This window comes from Meleagris gallopavo, chromosome 3 (genome assembly GCF_905368555.1).
Source record: "Meleagris gallopavo chromosome 3, MGAL_WU_HG_1.1, whole genome shotgun sequence".
Taxonomy (NCBI): domain Eukaryota; kingdom Metazoa; phylum Chordata; class Aves; order Galliformes; family Phasianidae; genus Meleagris; species Meleagris gallopavo.
Genome location: NC_139406.1, coordinates 30349756 through 30368953, shown reverse-complemented (window position 1 = coordinate 30368953; position 19198 = coordinate 30349756). Strand labels below are relative to the sequence as shown.

Below are 19198 nucleotides of genomic sequence, written 5' to 3'. Positions count from 1 at the left end.
TCATTAATCTCCATCAGGTGCTCCAAAGTAAGTGCTCTCTTCCCAGGGCAACGCAGCTGGAATTAATCTTGCAACATATAGTGTGAAATAAATCACAAGGGCAGCACAAGCTGGATGCTTCTCTCCTTCTTTTACTTTTTTAATAGGAGCACCTCCTTTCACCTGCCAAACTTGAACTGCTGTTGTGGCAACAGAATCAGTAACAAAGATCTAGGTTTGCCCACCTGGTCTCACGGGAGAAATACCATTAAACCACAGTGAAGCTGTATTAATTGTTTTTTTTCCTTTGTGTGAGTGTGTGTGCTAGGAAAAACAAACAGACAAACCAACAGGAAAAAAAAAAAAAAAAAAACACAAAAATCAGGCCTGCAGAGCAGCAGCTAGCAAACCATAGTTGCTAAATATCTTTCTGGAAGGAGGGACACCATCTTCTGGCAGACAGAATGGTATTTCTCACCAATGCACTTTCATCCACTTGCGAGATATCCAGCTCCCATCCTTCCCCACCAATCCAACTTTGATTTCCCAGTATGGAGAACACTGCTAGTGCTCACACTGGTAGTGTAAAACATCCCATACAAGCTGCCCTGTGCCTGTCCAGCTCAGCTTACTCAGTGCTGAAAGATGTGGGTGAGCTGCTGCACTCACTGCATCTGATGGGTCCCATCATAAAACAGTGTGAGGTCAGCAGTGAATTCAATAAAAAAGAGAGTGTCTTGGTAGATCTCCCAGCTGTATGTGTTACATATGAATGTAGCAGCAAAACTCCAGGCTCCTCTTTCTATGGACATATTAATCCTGAAAGAAACTCTCCTGCAACACTGAAGTGGTTTGGGCAATCTCCACATGCCTGAGATTAGCCTTATGATGTGTAGGACTTCTCTCCTTGGAGCATCCCAGGGCAGTTCCTGTCTCCCATGGCAGCTCCTGGCCATCCTGTTCTGGCACTGCAACCTTTATGGGGAGAGCTGGCACAGCTCCTTTGGCACGTCTTGTCCTAAAGTCCAATTAGTGTTGTTTATGCTCAGATAGTAACTGAAAGGATAAAAAAAGTGATGCTTCAGTTGGTCAACAAGAGCGAGGAGATAAATGTAATTAAAATAAATGCAATATATTGTGAGATGCTACCATTTAATTAAAAGCATATGAATTATGCATGTGTCTCTCCTACAGCCTGTAAATGTGGGCTCAAGCAGTTGCTGATACACACACTCACGCTAGCACCCATGCAGCACATAGCTGCTTAATGTCTCTCTCACATTCTGTACAATTCTTTAGGGGTAAATAAGAGCATACATGGGGTGTCTGGACTTATCATTGCTTTTCACATTCTCAGGCAGCCAGGCGTGAACCTCATCCCACCCTGGGAAGATGGAGAACACCTTTCGGGTAACTCATACAACATCAGCCCCCAAATTCATGCCCTTTAGTGGCACAGAATGGCCCAAAAGGAAGCAGTAGGGAAGGGACCAGGAGAACAGCAGATAACTCACAGGGCTGAGATACAAGCAAGAATCTTAAAGGAGGAAAGAGCTCAGCACTCACAGCTCCTCAGAGCCAGCACTGCCCTATGTTCCTCAGGGCCGGGCTAAGCTGCCAGCAATCTGACGACAGGCCCTTTCATTAGTATGGAAGAGCATCCTCCTGTAAACAATTTGCTGTCCTTAGAAGTAAACAGGAAGTCTTTCCCATCAAGGCAGACAGATGCTCTTTGAGGAGCTGCCATGCCCATCACAGCAGATTGCATGCAGGGCTATGCCATCCATCTTCTTCTAAAGGCTGCTTTCCTCTCAGGCTCATCTACCAAATGCAGCAAGCAAGCTGCTGGGAGAGAAAGCAGATCCCATAATTATTTGCAGAAAATGCAAACTGTCCATTATGAAATTAAAACAGGAAGTGAAGCATCTGGGGGAGGCGGGGAGGGATATTCCTCCCCCTAATCACTTAACAGAGGTCTGTACATAGTTAGAGCTTGCAGTACATCACGTCTTGTTACTGGCCAGATGTGCAAACTTATGAAACATTAATCCAAATGTTCCTCTCTAATGGCTAATTTACTGTTGACATGTTCCTCATTTCCATGCCTTACGGAAAAGAGAATGGAAAAAATCTTTTCCTTTTCTTAGTATGCTTCCACAAGTTCTGGTTGTTTCTTCTAGGCAAGCTTTGGCCTGGGTTCAGCAAGGTATTTTACGCTGCACCACATGACTGTCTCTCAGGCCTTGCCCAAAATAGATGGGGAAATTCAAACAGCGCCCAACTGCGTGCGATGCCAGGACTTCACATCATGAGATTTCTGACCAGGTGCATTTGATCAGCCAGACTCTGCTGTTTTTCTGCATGCTTTCTCACTGATGAAAAGAATAATACATAACAAAGCCTTGAAGCTGTGGCTTGCTTTAAGAAAGATAGGTGGTTTCTTTTCTTCCCTGCATGGCTAGTTTGGGATAAACACGTTGCACTGAGCTTGCAGGGCTCAAGAGACGGGTGGGTCTCATCACCTGCAGGAGGCTGGAGGCAAAATAAAGTTCATATAAAAAAAGAAATAAAGGTCATATAGCGGGATTTCATCTAAAATATACGCATGGAAATGGGATCACTTCAGAAGGACTAGCGATGGACGTACAGGTATCAGTTAGATACTGAACCCAAATAAATGTGACCTCCCTCAAAAAAAGAAGTCCTATTGGCATTTCTACCAGAGAAAGACAATGGACAAATGCTCATCTGCTTCAGAACAGCCCAGTAAGAACTTTCTGGCGAACCTGGAGCAACTAGGCTGTCAATGAGAATTAATATGAGGCAGCCAGCATTGGTACACAACATGACTTATAAGCAGTTAATCTATTTGGTCTAGAAATTGTGCAAACGTAAACTGTGCTGTTGGTTGATAGAATTTCTATTGGATACGTACCACTGGGGTATAAAAAACCAACACAGTGGTTTAACTCTTGTTTCCTAGGAGTTGTACTGCAGAGAGACCAGACACAGCACCAGCAAGGAAAGGGTAAGCAGGTTGCACTGATGTTGAGGTGCTTGAGATGCTTCTGAAGGCACAGGCTTGCAGTTGTCATAGGATAACTCACAAAACAGGCTGAAATCCACAGTAACAGCAGTCCTACTAAACAAGCTTTCCTAGCTTTTGGGCTCATGAGAGGTAGGGAGAGGGCTCATAAGGAGAGACTCTAAGCCCCTTTCCTTGGAGGTCAGGGTATACCCTGTAATTGTCAGACTTGAGCTAAAGAGAGGAGTGAATCCTTGCTTTTGCTCTGAACAAACCCTGTCATTCAAAGCTGAGAGAGGTCTTACTTATCATCATAAAGAAAATTTGAGTCTTGGCACTAACCAGGGAGGGCACACTGTACTGTAATCAGTGTGGTACAAAAAAGTTTAAAGAGGAAAACTAGTAGGAGTCCTAAAACCCTAGGAACTAGAACGACAGAATAACTGCTCCCATGTGAATGAGCACTCATGTACACACCTGGAAGAAACCTAAACAATACCTCAAAGGAATAAATAGCTCCATGTATTTGCTTTGGTAGCTTTCCAAGCTTGCTGGAAAATGCTTTATTCATAGGCATACCTGTATTCTTTAATCAATTGACATCCTTTTCTTTCTGTCCAAAGGGTTTACTCTTAGACCATATTGTTTTGTAAATCACAGAGATGGTTTACTGGAATTGTTAAACTTCACTGAAGTTTTATGAACAATGGCTGTGTCTCAAGCAGGATAAACAAGCAAATAGATCAAAGTCTCCTGAAGGCACAGCTATCTGATCCACATGCAAAGCAGTAAGGTGAAACTGATCAACAGCCTTTCTGAGGGGGTTTACAGTTTGCTATTTTTCAGAGCTACCATGGTCTGCAAGTACAAAGACAAAGGCAGAAATGTGCGAGGCAGAAAAGGCAACCAACTTCTACCTTCAGCACAGGATCAGGAGAAGAGTTGGGAGAGTTATGGGGGTCAGGGAGGGATGGAAATATACTTAAGAGAAACTGTCATCCCATTTGATTTATGCTGTGACCGTGGAAACTACATTTTGCATACTGCTTCCAGTGGGAGAAAGAAAAAAGTCCTGAGAATGTCTTCTATTCCTTAGCTTAGGAAAACACACACAAGACCTTCACCTATAAATGTTCCATGCTCCTGTGTGCATTGGACTTCAAACCTTCTGAAGGATAGATAAGACATGAAAATCATCCAGATGAATAAAAGTCCACTTCTTTCCCATATTATCATGCTAGTAAATACCACTGATACTTATCTGCATCTTTGGCACCTAAATTATACGTATATATACACACACACATAAAATAGTTCACACAGAAGTAGAAACATCTATGCCCTCTTTTGCTACCACTTCACAGTTTTGTAGCTAATAAGAATCTAGAATCTTTAAAAATAATAATACATCATAAGCCACAACTTGTGACTCAACGTAACTCTAGCTGTGGTCAAAGCAAAAAGGGGTGCAGCAGGCTGAAAGGAAGCAGTGCACATGTGTACACAAGAGCTGCTAAAACAAATTACTAGAATACTTCTAAATGCACGCTGAGGCTGGGTGGCATTAGCAGCTCTCTCAGTGAACCAGAGGCATAAGAGCTGGAAGTGGTCTCACTGCAGAGGACAGTACTATGTGTGGTTTATTCTGATCTTGGACAGAGATGCCATTGGAAAGACAGGTCCTTGCCCTTCTGTGGCAGAGTGCTCCTGCTATATGCTTTGTACTGCTCCTAGGCTTTTGCCTTTGTACAATTAAGTGTGTTAGGGCATTGATCTTCTGGAAAAGGAATGCAGTAACAAAACAGCTTCTTTGTTCATTCACCTTGCAACACCTGAAAATGCAAATGTTGGCTGAAAGAAAGTGGTGAGTGCAGGGGTGGTAAGCATAAACAGATTGTCCCTCGTGAAAATTAGATTGGCTTCGATGAATTATGAAACCATCCTCCACAATGCACGGAGAAGGTTCATCTGCTCTTAGGGATAATGTCTCTCAGAGAGACTCATGATACTATTGAAAACTGGAAACCTGAAACTGTGATTGAGCACCTGGTAGGAAGGCAGGGCCAACCTAGGGGAGCTCAGGTACATGCAATGCCCCTGAGTGACTGGAAGGGGAGGAGCCTGGATCCACCCCTTCCCAGACCTCATTTAAGGGTTGGCAGTAGAGCTGAGGGCCTCTCCTTAAAGCTCTTTGTGTACTTGTGGCCTTTCAAAGGTAAGTAGAGTCTTTTCTTTATCTCTGTACTCCCTACTGTCGTGTTTGGGCAGTTCCTCACTTGTTGCAGTCTGGGATGGTGCTGCTTTGCTATCATTATTGTGCATTCTATTGTGTTATAGGCATTAAAGAAAGGGAAAAAAAAAAAAAGTACTGAATTTTCCAGTTCTTCCCTTCTAATGTTCTGTATGATTTTAATATGACATAGCTGTAATGATATTGGTTGGAAAAGATCTCCACAGCTCATAGAACTGAGTTGATTAAAGAATCAATGTCTTTAAGTAGATCAGTAGCTTCCGATCTCTTATTGTTGTGTGGGTTTCTTCCATCCCTCTTATCAAATTGTAGTCAGAGTGTTCAGAGATGTTCTTGAGAGGATGCTCATCTTTGAACCAATGTGTTCACTGCTGGATGAAAGAAAGGAAAAATGTGGGATATTGACATGGAGGGTTCACTATTCAGATTGTTGTTGTTTTTCTAAGATTTACTGCAATGTCCTGAACCATTATACAAATCAGTGGAAATAGCAAGACCAAGAACAGAGTTAGTGAGAAGATAATAATGTCTTGCTATACCTTGGTCAGAGCTTTGTTACTCTGAAGACTGCAGCGATAATGGTGATGGGCTTTCTTTTCTAAAATTCACTGCAATTTGAAGATGTCAACTTCAGGAAAGATGTTTTCTAATGTTACTCAGGTTTCTTTTGCACTGCTTTGCCTGCCCTGTCAGGTAATGGGTTAGGAAGAAGTAATGACACTGTCAGTCAAATTATATTGCTGTCCTGCTTACAGCACGTCTCTTGCAACTTCCCTTAACAAAGAAATGGAAATGAGTAAATCTCTTCTTAATTGCCAAAAAGATATTCAGTTTGCTGGAACTGGTGAGATAAGTCTAGGGCATCCTGCAGTTTGTCTCAGCTAAAGAATACTTGCCTTTGTATGGTGGAAAGACTACTGTCTGCTCTTGCATGATCTAAAGTCAAGCAAGATCAAAATACAGGCGACAGTAAGCTGAAAGGCACTGGCACAAGGCTGAAGGGCACAGTAGATGACCAAAAGCACGCATCCTGAATGCCCAGACAGTGTTTCTAGCAAGTTGTCATCTTTTTTTTTCAGTACACTTGGAAAGATTTGTAATAAAATGAAAATGAGATTGGGAGAGGTAGAAGGAAGGAAAGTCATTTAAAAGTAAAAGTCTTTTGTTAGGGCTTTCAGACACAAATGAGTTATCCAAACCTTCTGCACCCTAAGGATTTAATCCTGTTATACTCAGCATTTGCAAAGCAGATCATATGCACCATCTCAATTTGCACTGGTAAAGGAAACAAGGATTTTAGGATGTTCTTTCTTCATTACTGAAACAAACATTACAAGTAGCTCTGGTTTTCTGGTGTTGGCCATGTAGAGACTGTTATAACCATGACAAATGGGGCAAGGGAGTTGGTGTAGGGGCTGAGACAGAGGGAGTGACTCACAGTAATTGTATGCAAAAATGCCATATCACAGCAACAAAATCAAATGAGTAATCTGGTAGCTAGCCTTGAGGCAGCTGTCTGGCTGATCTCAGAGATCTAACTGCAGAAAAATGTCAATGTTTTCATACCTCTGACATTTCTTTAGCTTCAGGAGGCAATAGTGAATCCTTCTTGACTACTTAATAAGAGATGACTATATCAGGAAAAGCAGGTAACACTTCTTATCTGATGAGACAATACTGAAAATAATCTTTTCTTATTGAACTGAAAAGTAACCAGCATCAAACAGAAACCTGGCTAATTAACTAAAGCCATCAAACAATCCTTAAATTGATTTAGTTTCAAGTAAGAGTGAAATAGATTTAATGCCTAGGACTCATCCAAGCAGCTCAGGCAGATCCTGCCTTTTCTGCATCTCCAGAAAGGTTGTCTGTAATGCACAAAGCAGAGTGAGGCAGCACTCAGGGCTTAGTAAGCTTACAACATCTCTCAGGAGCGCTGGGCCAGGTGACTGCTGCCATAAGCTGGCACAGCTCTGTTCTGCTCACCTTCCCTTTTAGGAAATGAGGCAAGTAGAGACTGGTGAAAATAAGTGTGTCATCACATTTCTGAAGGGCAAAATGAGGAGACTGAGCTGCTTTGAAGTTACTTTCAGTTTTATAGGTAACGACAACAATGCAGGTGTTCCTTCCTTTTAAAAAGGCAGATGCTCCTCTGCACCTACATGTACCTGTAGGACTATATATATCATTTTTAGACAGCTCCAGGGAGCAGCCCAGGTCTTGGAAGAGTTCTGGCAGGCAGCAGCCTCAGTATACAGCACAGGCTGACACCGGAGATCTTCCTGCTCAGACAGGACAGCTGTCCTTTAATCAGCACAAATTTAGTGTGGCTACCACAAGACAGCAATATTTTTTGCTTGAAGAAAAGCACTGTGGGACTGAGGGGAGTATGGAAGAACCATGCTGGGCACATTGGTGGTTGTGTGGGACCATTCCACTTCATCAAGAAGTGCTTGGTTATTCTGCTGCTGCTTTGTTGAGGTAATGGGATATTTGACCACTTTGGCCATTGTGAGAGGACAAGATGACCCTTGACACTGCCCTGCTCAAGACATAATGAAGAACATGAGACACTTCAAAATCTATTTCTGGGTTTCTGCAATCTGACAAAAGACACTTTGCCAAAGGTGACCAACCAAGTCCCAGGGCCGAAGCAAAGTTGCTGAGTCAGCACATGGCTGTACTATAACAGAAAGGTAGCACTTGATGTATCTGAGGTATTACCCCATGTGCCTGAATCTGTCAGTTTAGTCAGCATTGGCTGGGCAAGAATGATTGAATCAGAGGAGAAGTTACCAAAATTTCTGAGAAACGCCAATAAATAGGAGATTGATGAGCAAATGACTCCATAACCCCTTCAGATCTAGTAACAACAACAGTATCTATCTTTGGCAACACCACGGCTGTCCCACAGAACTGCTTCATGGTTTAAAAGAAATTTTGCTTCATGCTGGCAAAACTCTGTCAGATGGTGATATTTTCCTTGCCTGGGGTTAGGTTTCTTAGCTGGCAGACTGTGCCATGTGGGAGGATCAGGCAGGCTTCAAGCCTGTCCCATATGCTGCTCTTCCTCTGTAACGACACAGGTCTGCAAGTCTGGCTGAGATGAAGTGAACAGCAACCCTTATCCTGCTGAGAAGTATTTACTTTCAGGTAGATGCCATGCTTATTTGTGAAGTTTTTGTGGTACTGCCAATCTTCAAGGGCTTCTCTGGTCCTATTTGTTTTCCTTTTGCTCTCTATGTATGTCTACATTGCCCTTGTAACACAAGTCCATCCAGACTGTAGGCATCTCTTTATGTTTTGCTGCGGACCCCACATTGAAGTGCATTGTTTTCTTCAGAGACCCCAGGAAATTTCTGAGAATAAATATTTGCCTGTCTTCTTATTGCTCACAGTCAAAAATTCAAATATTTGAGAAGCCAAGAAAGTAGTCTTTCTATAAAGGTAGAAATAGAAGTGCACAGTTCACTCCAAATGAAAATGTGAGCAGCAAGACAGACTAAATTAATCTTTTTTTCTTAAAGATAACTTTTAATGAGGCAGGAATTCTCTGCAAATTGAGATGTTTTTGCTGTTCTTCTAAAAAATTCAAATAGAAGAATAAATTACATTTTGTATCACTTTCTCTTTAATGTGATTGAATGGGGGTGTTTTTAATTAAGACAAATCTCTATGTTGATAGTCTTGATTAAAGGGGCTTTTAAATAGTTTATCTGCCTGGCTACTTTCCTTCCTAAAGCTCTGAAGAGGAAGATGTCTTTCATGTTGAATTTAAATGCTTATTATCCCTTTGAACTCTGCCAGTACACTTATTTGAAATATTATTCTTCCCTTCTAGCCTGTGGTGTCAGCTCACCAAGAGGTTTTAGTAATGCTACTCTCTGGGGAACACTGCTGGCTTAGCTGAACCCTGAACAAGCAGGTGGGGGTAATATTTCAAAGACTGCTGTGATCTGCTGTCTCATTTCTGTGCCAGCCCTGTAGTAGGGACTCATGACATCTGTATGGTTCTAGCACCAGAAACAATGGAGATCTGGTCTTGTCTATGGGCCTTGTATTACAATAACCACTAATAGCTTGTAGTTATCTTTGCTCAAGGTATTCTCCCTGTGGTAAGCAGGGAGCAGGAGTTATCTGGGGGGAAGGGAGATGGGATGGGCAGGTTCACAGAAAATCACTTTGGATGTGGTATGAATCAATAGAAATGTTTCTTACAAAGCCTCCCAGTATTTTTTTCTAATGGTGGATATCATAAATGTTTTCTGAGCAACTGGAGTCCTCATCAATGTCCTGCAGGCTAGTGTGCAAGTGCACACAAGTTCTTTCCTTTCTACTTATCTGTAACACATTACAGGCATCTGCCAATTTCAAGTGTGGCAAGAAGCTCACCTGAAGGTTACACAGCTGGGCATGCATTAACTGCAGGCACCTGCATCTTTTAGGAAACCAGCATGCTTGCTCACTTGTGCCAGAGAAAGAAATGAATCCAGTCAGTGCTGATGAATGATGCAGTCCTCTGTAGCTGAAACATTGTCCTCCCATCCAACAGTGGAAACTATTGGGGCAGATCCATAAACAGGAGCTTTCATGAATAAATAGGAATTCTTATTCAGAAGGGCACAAAGCTAAAGTTCCATTCCCTTCTGCAGCACACCTGGTCAGAAGAAGTAAGCAGCAGGTGAGCTGCTGCTTGTTGAAGCTATGCACAGTGATGGGAAGAACTTCTACCTCCAGTAATCCCAGTAGCAAGAAGAGGGTGGTGGGCCTGTGAGGGAGGCTCAGCCAGGTTCTGATGAGCAGTTTTGGTTTAAGAAGGGCTTACAGGGAGCACCAGGATCTGCTCAGGCCCTCTGCAGCCTCCTGTCAAACCTCCCAGCATGGGGAAGACTGGATGGAGAGAAGTGTGAGGAGATCATGTCTCTGATGGCAGACAGGACAACAGTGAAGGAAAGGGGGGAAATGATGTGAAGGTCAACTGTTCAAACAAAAGAACAAGGAAGCACTGTGAATGTTTGGTCTTGTAATTCTGCCTTGTGCCGTGTTAAGCCAGCGATTGTTGACTTAGCCTGTATTGTCCCTGTGTCTCTCGGGCCTGTGGCCAGCTGTACCACTAAATGTTTCATTTGCAACCTTTGAATAGTATTTATTTTCAAAATGAAGCAGGATGGTGGTCTGTATGGGGGGGGGGGAAACAACACAGTGCTGTGGAAGAACTCCTTCGTTTCTCTGAAGCTGAAATATCAACACAAGCCTACACAGGTCTCCTGCAAAATGCTACTGAGTCCCTCCATTAGCACAATTAGAGGTATAAAGCAGAATTATCTTCTATTAAGAACTATGCCTTTGCTTAGCCATAGTTCTGAAGATCTTTGTGTGCCGAGCTTTTCAAAATGGCTAAATATGCTTTTGACAGTTGCCCCAAAAGTAAAAGTCAAAAAAAAAAAAACCCAAGATAAAAATAAACACTGATCAACTCTTTCATTTATTGCAAGCTGTCAAAGGGGACAGATTCAGGGGGAAAAATGAATGTGTGACTGTCATTAGAAATTGAGTCACCATACATGTGCAGGTAGCTGGGTGGAGTGGCTGGGATGACTGTTACTAACCTCAGCTTCAGCATGGCTTGGCTGTCAGGGAAAAGCTTCTCAAAAGCAGGAGTTTGTTGTTTTCTGAAACCTCTTTTCAAACTGGCAATGAAAAGTCAGAATTCTCTGAATAAAGAGAAGTATCAAAACTCAATTTTCTGGTGATAACTCTTTGGATAAGAGCAACATTATATATATACATTATATGTGTGTGTGTATATATATGTGCATATATATTATATATATATTCAGAACAGTCCTTTGCTGTAAGTTTGAGGAAAAAATTAAGATCAAATGAAAACTCTGGTTTCCTGAAGAAAATTTTTAAAAAGACACTCTTTTCTTGACACTTGCTGGAAAATACTGTTGATATTGGTACTTTCCTACAAATAAGGGTTTTGATAAGTTTGAGGTTTCTTTCATGCTGTGTGGTTGGGCACTGGAGCAGGTTCCCCAGAACATGTGCTGTGGCACTGAGCTGCTGGAGTTCAAGAAACATCTGGATAATGCTCTCAGACATCTAGTCTGATTTTTTTTTTTTTTTTTTGTGTTGTCCTGTGTGGAGCCGTGAGTTGTATTTGATGATCCTTATGCATCCCTTCCAACTCAGGATATTCTGTGATTTGCTATGGATAAAGAAAGCTGTGCTGCTTTGCAAGCGTGACTGCCACATCACTCTTGCTCCATCCTAGAGGGAATATAACGGCATCTGCTCCTTGCTTAACACTTACGGTGTTGCTTGCAGCCTGCACAATTTAAGTCATTGCACCTCCTCAGCCAGTCATGCATTGTTCTCTTGGGATTTTTCTCTTCAGCATGTGGCTGGCACTCAAAAGGACTAATGGGATGCACAAACTCCTCTCTCCTGGGGATGTCTAGAAGAAAACTGAGATGGCAGATTTACAGTGTCTACAGATGGCATCAGCAGCAGACAGCAGCTCCACTGCTTTTTCTGTGTTTGGCTTCAGGTTTGTGCCTTTCTGCAATAGGTGGAAGGACTTTGTTCCAGCAATGCTTGGGGTCAGGGAGGCTGCAGGGTGCTGATAGGGGAAAGCTGCTGCTGCCAGTGAGAAGTAGTGAGAAAACCTAAGCCTTTTTGCCACCTGCTGCTGCATTTAGTGGGGTGTTGGCATATGCAAATATTTTCAAGGGCATTGGGAGAGCTAAGCACACATGCAGGGAAACAGAATGTCAGAGCGGAATAATTTTTTTTTTTTCTCTGAGTACCAGATTGACGTCTGGATTTTTTCCCACTGTTTCCCTTTCCTGCTGATGAACTCTGGTTTCAGTAAATGCTGTAAAGACTATTTTCCTGTCTCACATCAGCATAGCAACAGCATCAGAACAAAACTCAAAGCATCGAGTTAGCAACATACTGAAAGGGCTTCAGAATTCATCATACACTGCCATTTATTTGAAGTATAAGGGAGAGGGTTCTGCACAGAGTGCACCTTAGGCTGTTGGCAACCTTTGCTCTGTGCACATGTTGGCTGCCAAATGAACACAAGCCAGTTAAATATCTGTTCTTTAGTTAGGTTTATCCCTGTAAACAAGAAAAACATTGAAGTAACCTGAGGATATGTTACGTAGCTGCAAAATAGAAACATGAAGATATAAGTTTATTATTTCACTACAAGAAAGATATTGAGGTCCTGGAGTATGCCCAGAGAAGGGCAATGATGCTGTGAAGAATCTGGAAAACAAGTTTTATGGTGAGTGGCTGATGGACTGGGATTGTTCAGTCAAGAGAAGAGGAGGCTCAGGGAGACGTTGATCTCTACAGCGACCAGAGAGAAGGTTGTAGTGAGATGGGATTGGCCTCTTCCTGTGACAGGAAGAGAGGGAATGACTTCAAGTTGCCCTAGGAGAGGTTTAGGTTGAGTATTAGGAAAGGTTTCCTCTCAGAAAGCACAGGGAGGTGTTAGAACGGGCTGCCCAGGGAGGTGGTGGAGTCACTGTCCCTGAAGGTGCTCAAGAAATGTGTGAGCGTGGCAGTGAGGGACATGGTTAACAGGCATGGTGGGATGGGTTGGTGGTTGGACTGGATGATCTCAGAGGTCATTTCCAGCCTTAAAGTCTCTGTGATTCTATTATTTATTTCTGGTGTTGCATAAAGACCTTAACAAGAAAATACCAGCCATTTATCTTTTTTTGGTTAGTAGAAGCAAGAGGAGCAACTGGTACTTATAGATCCTTTCCAAAGGACACAAATTATCTTCTAACAACCCTCAAATGGGATGTGTTTGCCCACACACTGACTGGCTCGTGTATTTTATAAAACAGTCCTGTACTCTGAAATCTTTGGGGAAATATACCATTCTGACCTCTTTGGCACTACGGGAAGTACAACTGCAATTGGCTAGTTTAAACTAGTAACAAGTAAAATATTAAAAATGTGTCTTTTTTACATTGTTTGCAAACATTTCACACTCTTCAGGGCTGTACTGGTAGCAGACCTTTGGGACAGATCACAGCAAGGTAAATGGCTTTATGCTGTGTTCACTCCTGCATTTAAGGTTCCAGGTCTCCCACACACCTCATGGATGTCAGCACAGCCTCGTGAGGATACTTCAATATCAAATGTCTTGGCTGCAACTGATTTCTCCCTTGTTTAAAACAGCAACAAAGGTGCAAGTCATTCTGAAGTCAGCAATCACTCTATACCTGTCTCTCTGACTTCTATATGAGCACAGGTAATAAGCACAGATGTGCCTTTCAATAATGGCATGCAGAGAGTGCAGTTTCAGACAAAAGTGAGGATTTACAATGTAATTTCCTGTCAGTGCTATGCAATTGGCCCTACCATCTGAGAAAGCCTTTATCTTTCTCCTAGTCATATGTAGAGGACTCTGAATCTTTCTGCCCTAAAATCGTTCCTCATCCCTCTGCGTGGATGTCGTGCTCCCTCTGTTGCTGATGGCTCCCACTAATGCTTTACACGCTTTCAGTGGGTGAGCACGGAAAGCAGGCTGGAAGGAACCCTGTAGCTATCGCAACGCCGCAGACCTGGGGGGCCCCGAGTTCGTGGCGGCCCGGGCAGGGTCCCCGCACTCCCTGAAGGAGGAGGCAGCCCAGTGGCAGTCGTGGCGGGCCCGAGCGGGGGGGGGGCAGCGCTCGTCCTGCGGTGCCGTGGCGCCCCCCGGCGGCCCGATGCCGCTACTGCCCGCGTCCCTCAGAGGGGGGCGGAAGCGATTTTCTCGGGGAAGCCCTAGGCAGGACATGTTGAGGCCGTGAGTCCCCCGCCATTACCGAGGCCGGGCCCCAGCATCCTTGCGAGAGAGTAAGCCGCCGGCCCCGGGATTTCATCCCTGGGTTGTCTGAAGCGGATGTCCTTTCCTGAGGCTTTTGCTGGGAGGAGCGCGATGCGAACGTGTCCCCAACGTCTGGAGCTGCCCCAGCTCCCACAGGCAGAAAACAGCAGAGAAGCAAACTAAGAGTTCTTTTCTCCTGCCTGCTTACACTCACCTCGAAGACAAGGGCATTATTATTATTGTTAATTATTATTTCTTTGACCATTACTCTTATCTAGGCTCTGAACTGTCAGGAAAAGACTGTTTTAAATAAATATTCTCCAACACACAGAACTTTAAAAACTTTTCCTGAAGTTCTCTGAATGGAATCTCAGGAGGAAACGGGGATTTTTTAATTTTTTTTTTTTTTTTTGGTTAATTCTTATTTCTGAGTTCCTAACTAATTAGGATGAAATGACATTGTCACACATGGAATTAATTGAATTCTGCCAGTACTGCTTAAACTCCTTAAAACATTCCTACCTAAATGAGCTCTTTGCTAATGCAAACTGAATTTTCAGCTCCCTGGGCCAACTTTTGCACAATAAGTAAATGGTATTTATGCATGGGGAGGCCTCAGTGCAATGCCCTCTATTGCGAGTTCTAATAAAAGGCTGCTCTGTTTTGGCTCCTTATTAGAATAACACTATAAATAGCCTCTTTGTAGCAAGGACTTTATAAAAATGGGGAAATTTTTGCTCCAACACCTCCTGGTGCACATTGTGCCACCATCTGGCAGATTTGGCTTCCAGGGCAGCTCTACCTCCCAGCACTTCATTCATGCTGGGGTGGCATGGAGTGCCAGAGAGGTAAAAAAACACAACTTCAGAGAAAAGAAATGACTGCCTGATGTAAACAAGCAAACGCATACACACCACACACAAAAGCTGCACCATTTCCATATGCTTTGGGAAGGCTCCGTAGTGCTTGCTGAAGCAAAACTCATGCTGATTTAGCGTCTAAACCTGCAGGACTTAGTCTTCAGATTGAGGCATGCTATGCTTTCAAAACAGAATTCAGAGACACTGCTTTTTTCCTACATTAGATTAATTTTATAGAAAGAGTGCTGTCGTGAGCAGTATGGGCTGCAGAGGCATGATGGCCCTTGGATCAAGACCAGATACGTAATTCCATGTAGGCAGGAAAAGCAAGGTTTACCAGTGCTAAGCAAAAGATGATCTAATGATCTAAAGCAGTTTTTATTTGGATGGTAACATACTGAGAGTCGGTATTTTCTTGTCTTTTTCCAGAAGATGTGAAGCAGTACCATGCCTCCAAAAGCCTTATCCCTTGCTTAGCAGCTTTCAGAAATGCCACACACTTTTTCCTTCAGTAGGTTTCTTTGTTTTTCTAATATGGTCACTATTTTTCTCACAGAAGATGTTCTTAATTGTCACCCAACATTTTTTCCTTCAATGAAAATCTTGAAAAATCTCTGACTGCAAGATATTCCTAGTATATTTTCTTTCATATCTAAGTCACTAACACAACTACCATTCCAATAGTCATGGTCAGTTAACTATAGCATGGCATTTTTCTTGAAGCAATCAAGGTGACTGCTCGATTTCTAAAACTTGTATTGCTGTTTAATTAAGGGAAACCTAAGATAACTTACTGGCAGGGCAAATACATATACCACATTGAACAAGTTTGCAGTGAGGGTTTGAGGAAACAGCATATGGATTACAAATTCCAGTTGAGATTATTGCAGAGCTATTGCAAGAATGCTGCTGTCTCATGAGTTGTTTTATTAGCATTGGTGGATACCTACTGAGTTTTTGACAAGTCGACTTGATGGAAATAGACAGGAGCATTAAAATTTAAGGAGCTTTTCTTGAGGCATAGATATGCTGAGGAAGAAGCTGTAAGAACTTGACCGTATTATGGTTTTGGGAGCATACCAGAAACAGTAAAAGCTGCCACGAGCTGAGTAAGGAAGCTGAGCCTTTTAAAAGAGGACAATTAGATGGAGAAAATCCACTACATTATGTATAGAAGAAGGAAAACAATAGTTGCTTCTTCTGGTGCAGGATCCCATGTACCACAGAAGCAGAGGGGAAATGTGTTTCAGATGAGTGATTCCAAAAGAATGAGCACAGAGGACACACGTTAGAGGTTTCAGTAGACTCATACTCTGCCAGCATTACTGGCCTTTCCACAGCCCTGTCCCCACGTCAGGTTGTTAAATGACAAGAGAGTTTTACCTCCCAGTCCACTCAGTACAGAGCTACAGTCACTCCAGAACAACAAAAAAATTGGAGATTGAACCAAGATTTATTTTTGCATCTGTTATCTAACCCATAACTCAGGCATGTCCTACCTACAGCCTATGTCATATGCAGCCCGGCACGGCTTGCATTGTGTCCCACTACCTGCCCTGCATCATCACCATGGTAGCTCTGCCCTGCCAAGTGGCCTGGCCTGGCCCCTCAGCACCAACTGAACATCTGTGTGCTATTAAACCTGACAGAGCTGGAACCAGAGCATGGAGTACTCTGCATGGAGAGCACCTTCCCACCAATATTTCATTACATGTTGTTGCTGTGTGATAGATGGCAGCAGAGGGGCAGTCTAACAAAATGGCATGTGAGATGGAAGTGCAGGTGGAACAAAGGTGTATCACTGAATCCCTCTATGTGGAAAAAAATGCACCCACTGAGATTTATTGACACCTGCTGAATGTTTTTAGAGACCAACAGAGGCAAAGGGTGGTGTGTTTCAGCAGTGGTAACAGTGACAGTGGGTCACCTCTGGCATTACAAATTCTTACAAGCATAGCATTCAGACTTTTGTTCACTGCTGGCAAAAATGCATAGTTAATGGTGATGACTGTGTTGAAAAAAATAGTGTTTTGTAGCTGAGAATGTGCTCTATTAAATTGTGTTATTGTGCTGTATGTATTTGTTATCATTGCCGTGTAAATAAATAGGAGGCATTACTTTCACTGCAACCTATGTATATGCAGTCCAATGCAATTCCTTCAGTGTGGCCAAGGCAAGGCAAAAGGCTGGACACTCACACCATAACTTATTCCTGAGGCTTTCATTTCTAGTCCAAACAGCCCCAAATGAATGAACATCTAGGGGAAAAGTGTATTTGAGCAATATGCAAAGTCAAGAGACTAGCCTCCAGGGATGAGTGAGAAAAATTCCAACCTCCACTTCTGGGAATGGATTGCTAGATTGAGCACCAGCAAACCAAGAAATTGTCCAGGATAGTGTGAATAAATCATGGAGGCATTTTGGCCTCCATGGATTTCCAGGATTTCCCTGAAGTAGAAGATAATAGCTTAAGAAGCACTGGAAATCACCAGACCTCTGACTCCCACTGTGGCCACTGGAAAAAGCTCCCCAGGGAGCCCTCTGGGTCATGGCCCCAAGCTGCTGTAGTTTAAGGAGTGTTTGGACAGTGCTCTCTGATGTAGGGTTTGATTTTAGGTGGTCATGTTGGAACCAGGAGTTTGACTTAACGATCCCTGTGTGTCCCTTCCAACTCAGGATATTCTATGAGTGGCTCCATGCTGAAGGACCACAGTGCCTTCTAGCGTGCAGTTCATATATAATGTGGCATTTGTATGTCCCATCCAGGAAAGGTGTCACCAAGTTGTGCAAGCCACAAAGTACAGCACATCAAAAGTTTGAACATTCAAGGATTAACACTGCTCATGAAACTAGTGTCATAGAATCACAGAATGGCTTAGGTTGGAAGGGACCTTTAAGACCATGTAGTTCCAACTCTCCTGCAGTGGACAGGGTTGCCACCCAACAAACCAGGGTGCCCAGGACCCCATCCAACCTGGCCTTGAATGCTTGCAGAGTTAGGGTATCCACAGCTTCTCTTGGCAACCCGTTCCAGCGTCCCATCACACTGAGGAAAGAATTTCTTCATACCATCTGACATACATCTCACCTTTTTTAGTTTAAAGCCATTCCCCCTTATCCTTTCACAGTCAGACCATGTAAAAAGTTGGTCTCCCTCTTGATTATAAGCTCTCTTCAAGTACTAGAAGGTCACAATGAGGTCTCCCCAGAGCCTTCTCCAGGCTGAACAAGCCCAACTCCCTCAGCCTTTCTTCACAGGAGAGAGCCCCAGACCTGCGCCATGAATCACGACCAGCCTCCACCTGGCCACAGAGCCACTGACTCTTGCTAATAATTTTTGGGTGGCAGCCTTAACTACTCAATTACATTGGGATCTTCGCTGCAGAAGTGCTGCCACACAGGCATTGCTGTTAGTTGCACTGTGGATTCTCCTGTTTGCTGCAAATGCCTCTATACTCTTCTCCGTGAAATAACGAGGGTCCTCATTAGTGCTCCAGCAGTCAAACTATGGCACTGCTTCCTACAAGCAAGCCATTATGGTAACACAGACAATGCTTAGGTGAGGTTTTAGGGGGAAAAAAAAAAAAGTGTCAAAAGTTGTTTTTAATTTTTAATTTAAAGGATTTAACAGGAAGGAGGCACACAGTAGGGTCAGTAGCAGTATCTTCAACTTCGTAAACGAGCACAACTCCAGTGCGATCACTGACAGTATCTCACCTGTCAGATTTAAAATGATAGCTCTTGTGTAGGTGCGTGCAATGCAGAAAAACATCCCACATGTTTACTGTTGCTGTGAAGCATCACACAGTGCTCTCAAGCCTGCTTCCAGTGTGGAGAAAATGCACACAGCTGACAGCTGTTCCAGTGCTGAGCAAATGCTTATTCACAGGCGGTATGGCAGTTGGGTGGCTATTTCCAAAAGGAGATGGGGGCCCTTCATCAGAGCTGATTATTACTGGAAAGAATAAGCCACAGCCTTATTTTCCCATTAGCCTGATTTGTAAGGATTTTTCTATTGCTGTTTGCTTGTTTTCCATTGGCCCTGCAAAGTTTGCCAAATTGCATTGCAAGGGGAAGAAGAGACTCATTATATTGTATCTGAGCATGGTGCTGCTCTCCCACAGCTTCTTACATAGGTTGCCTGAGTACACATTGAATTTGCACGTGATCAAAATTACTCTTGCACTTTTTTAGTCATTAGTGAATGCTGCTCTGTCTGGAGTGAGCACTTGGTGCTCGCTGGG

The 19198-nt window shown here is 43.2% G+C and overlaps 1 long non-coding RNA gene across 1 annotated transcript in view; it reads right to left on the bottom strand.

Annotated features, from left to right (window-relative positions):
- LOC146544652 (uncharacterized) overlaps positions 1–19198 on the bottom strand; it is a 65194-nt gene that overhangs the window by 45325 nt on the left and 671 nt on the right. The gene's annotated exons all lie outside the window — the stretch shown is intronic.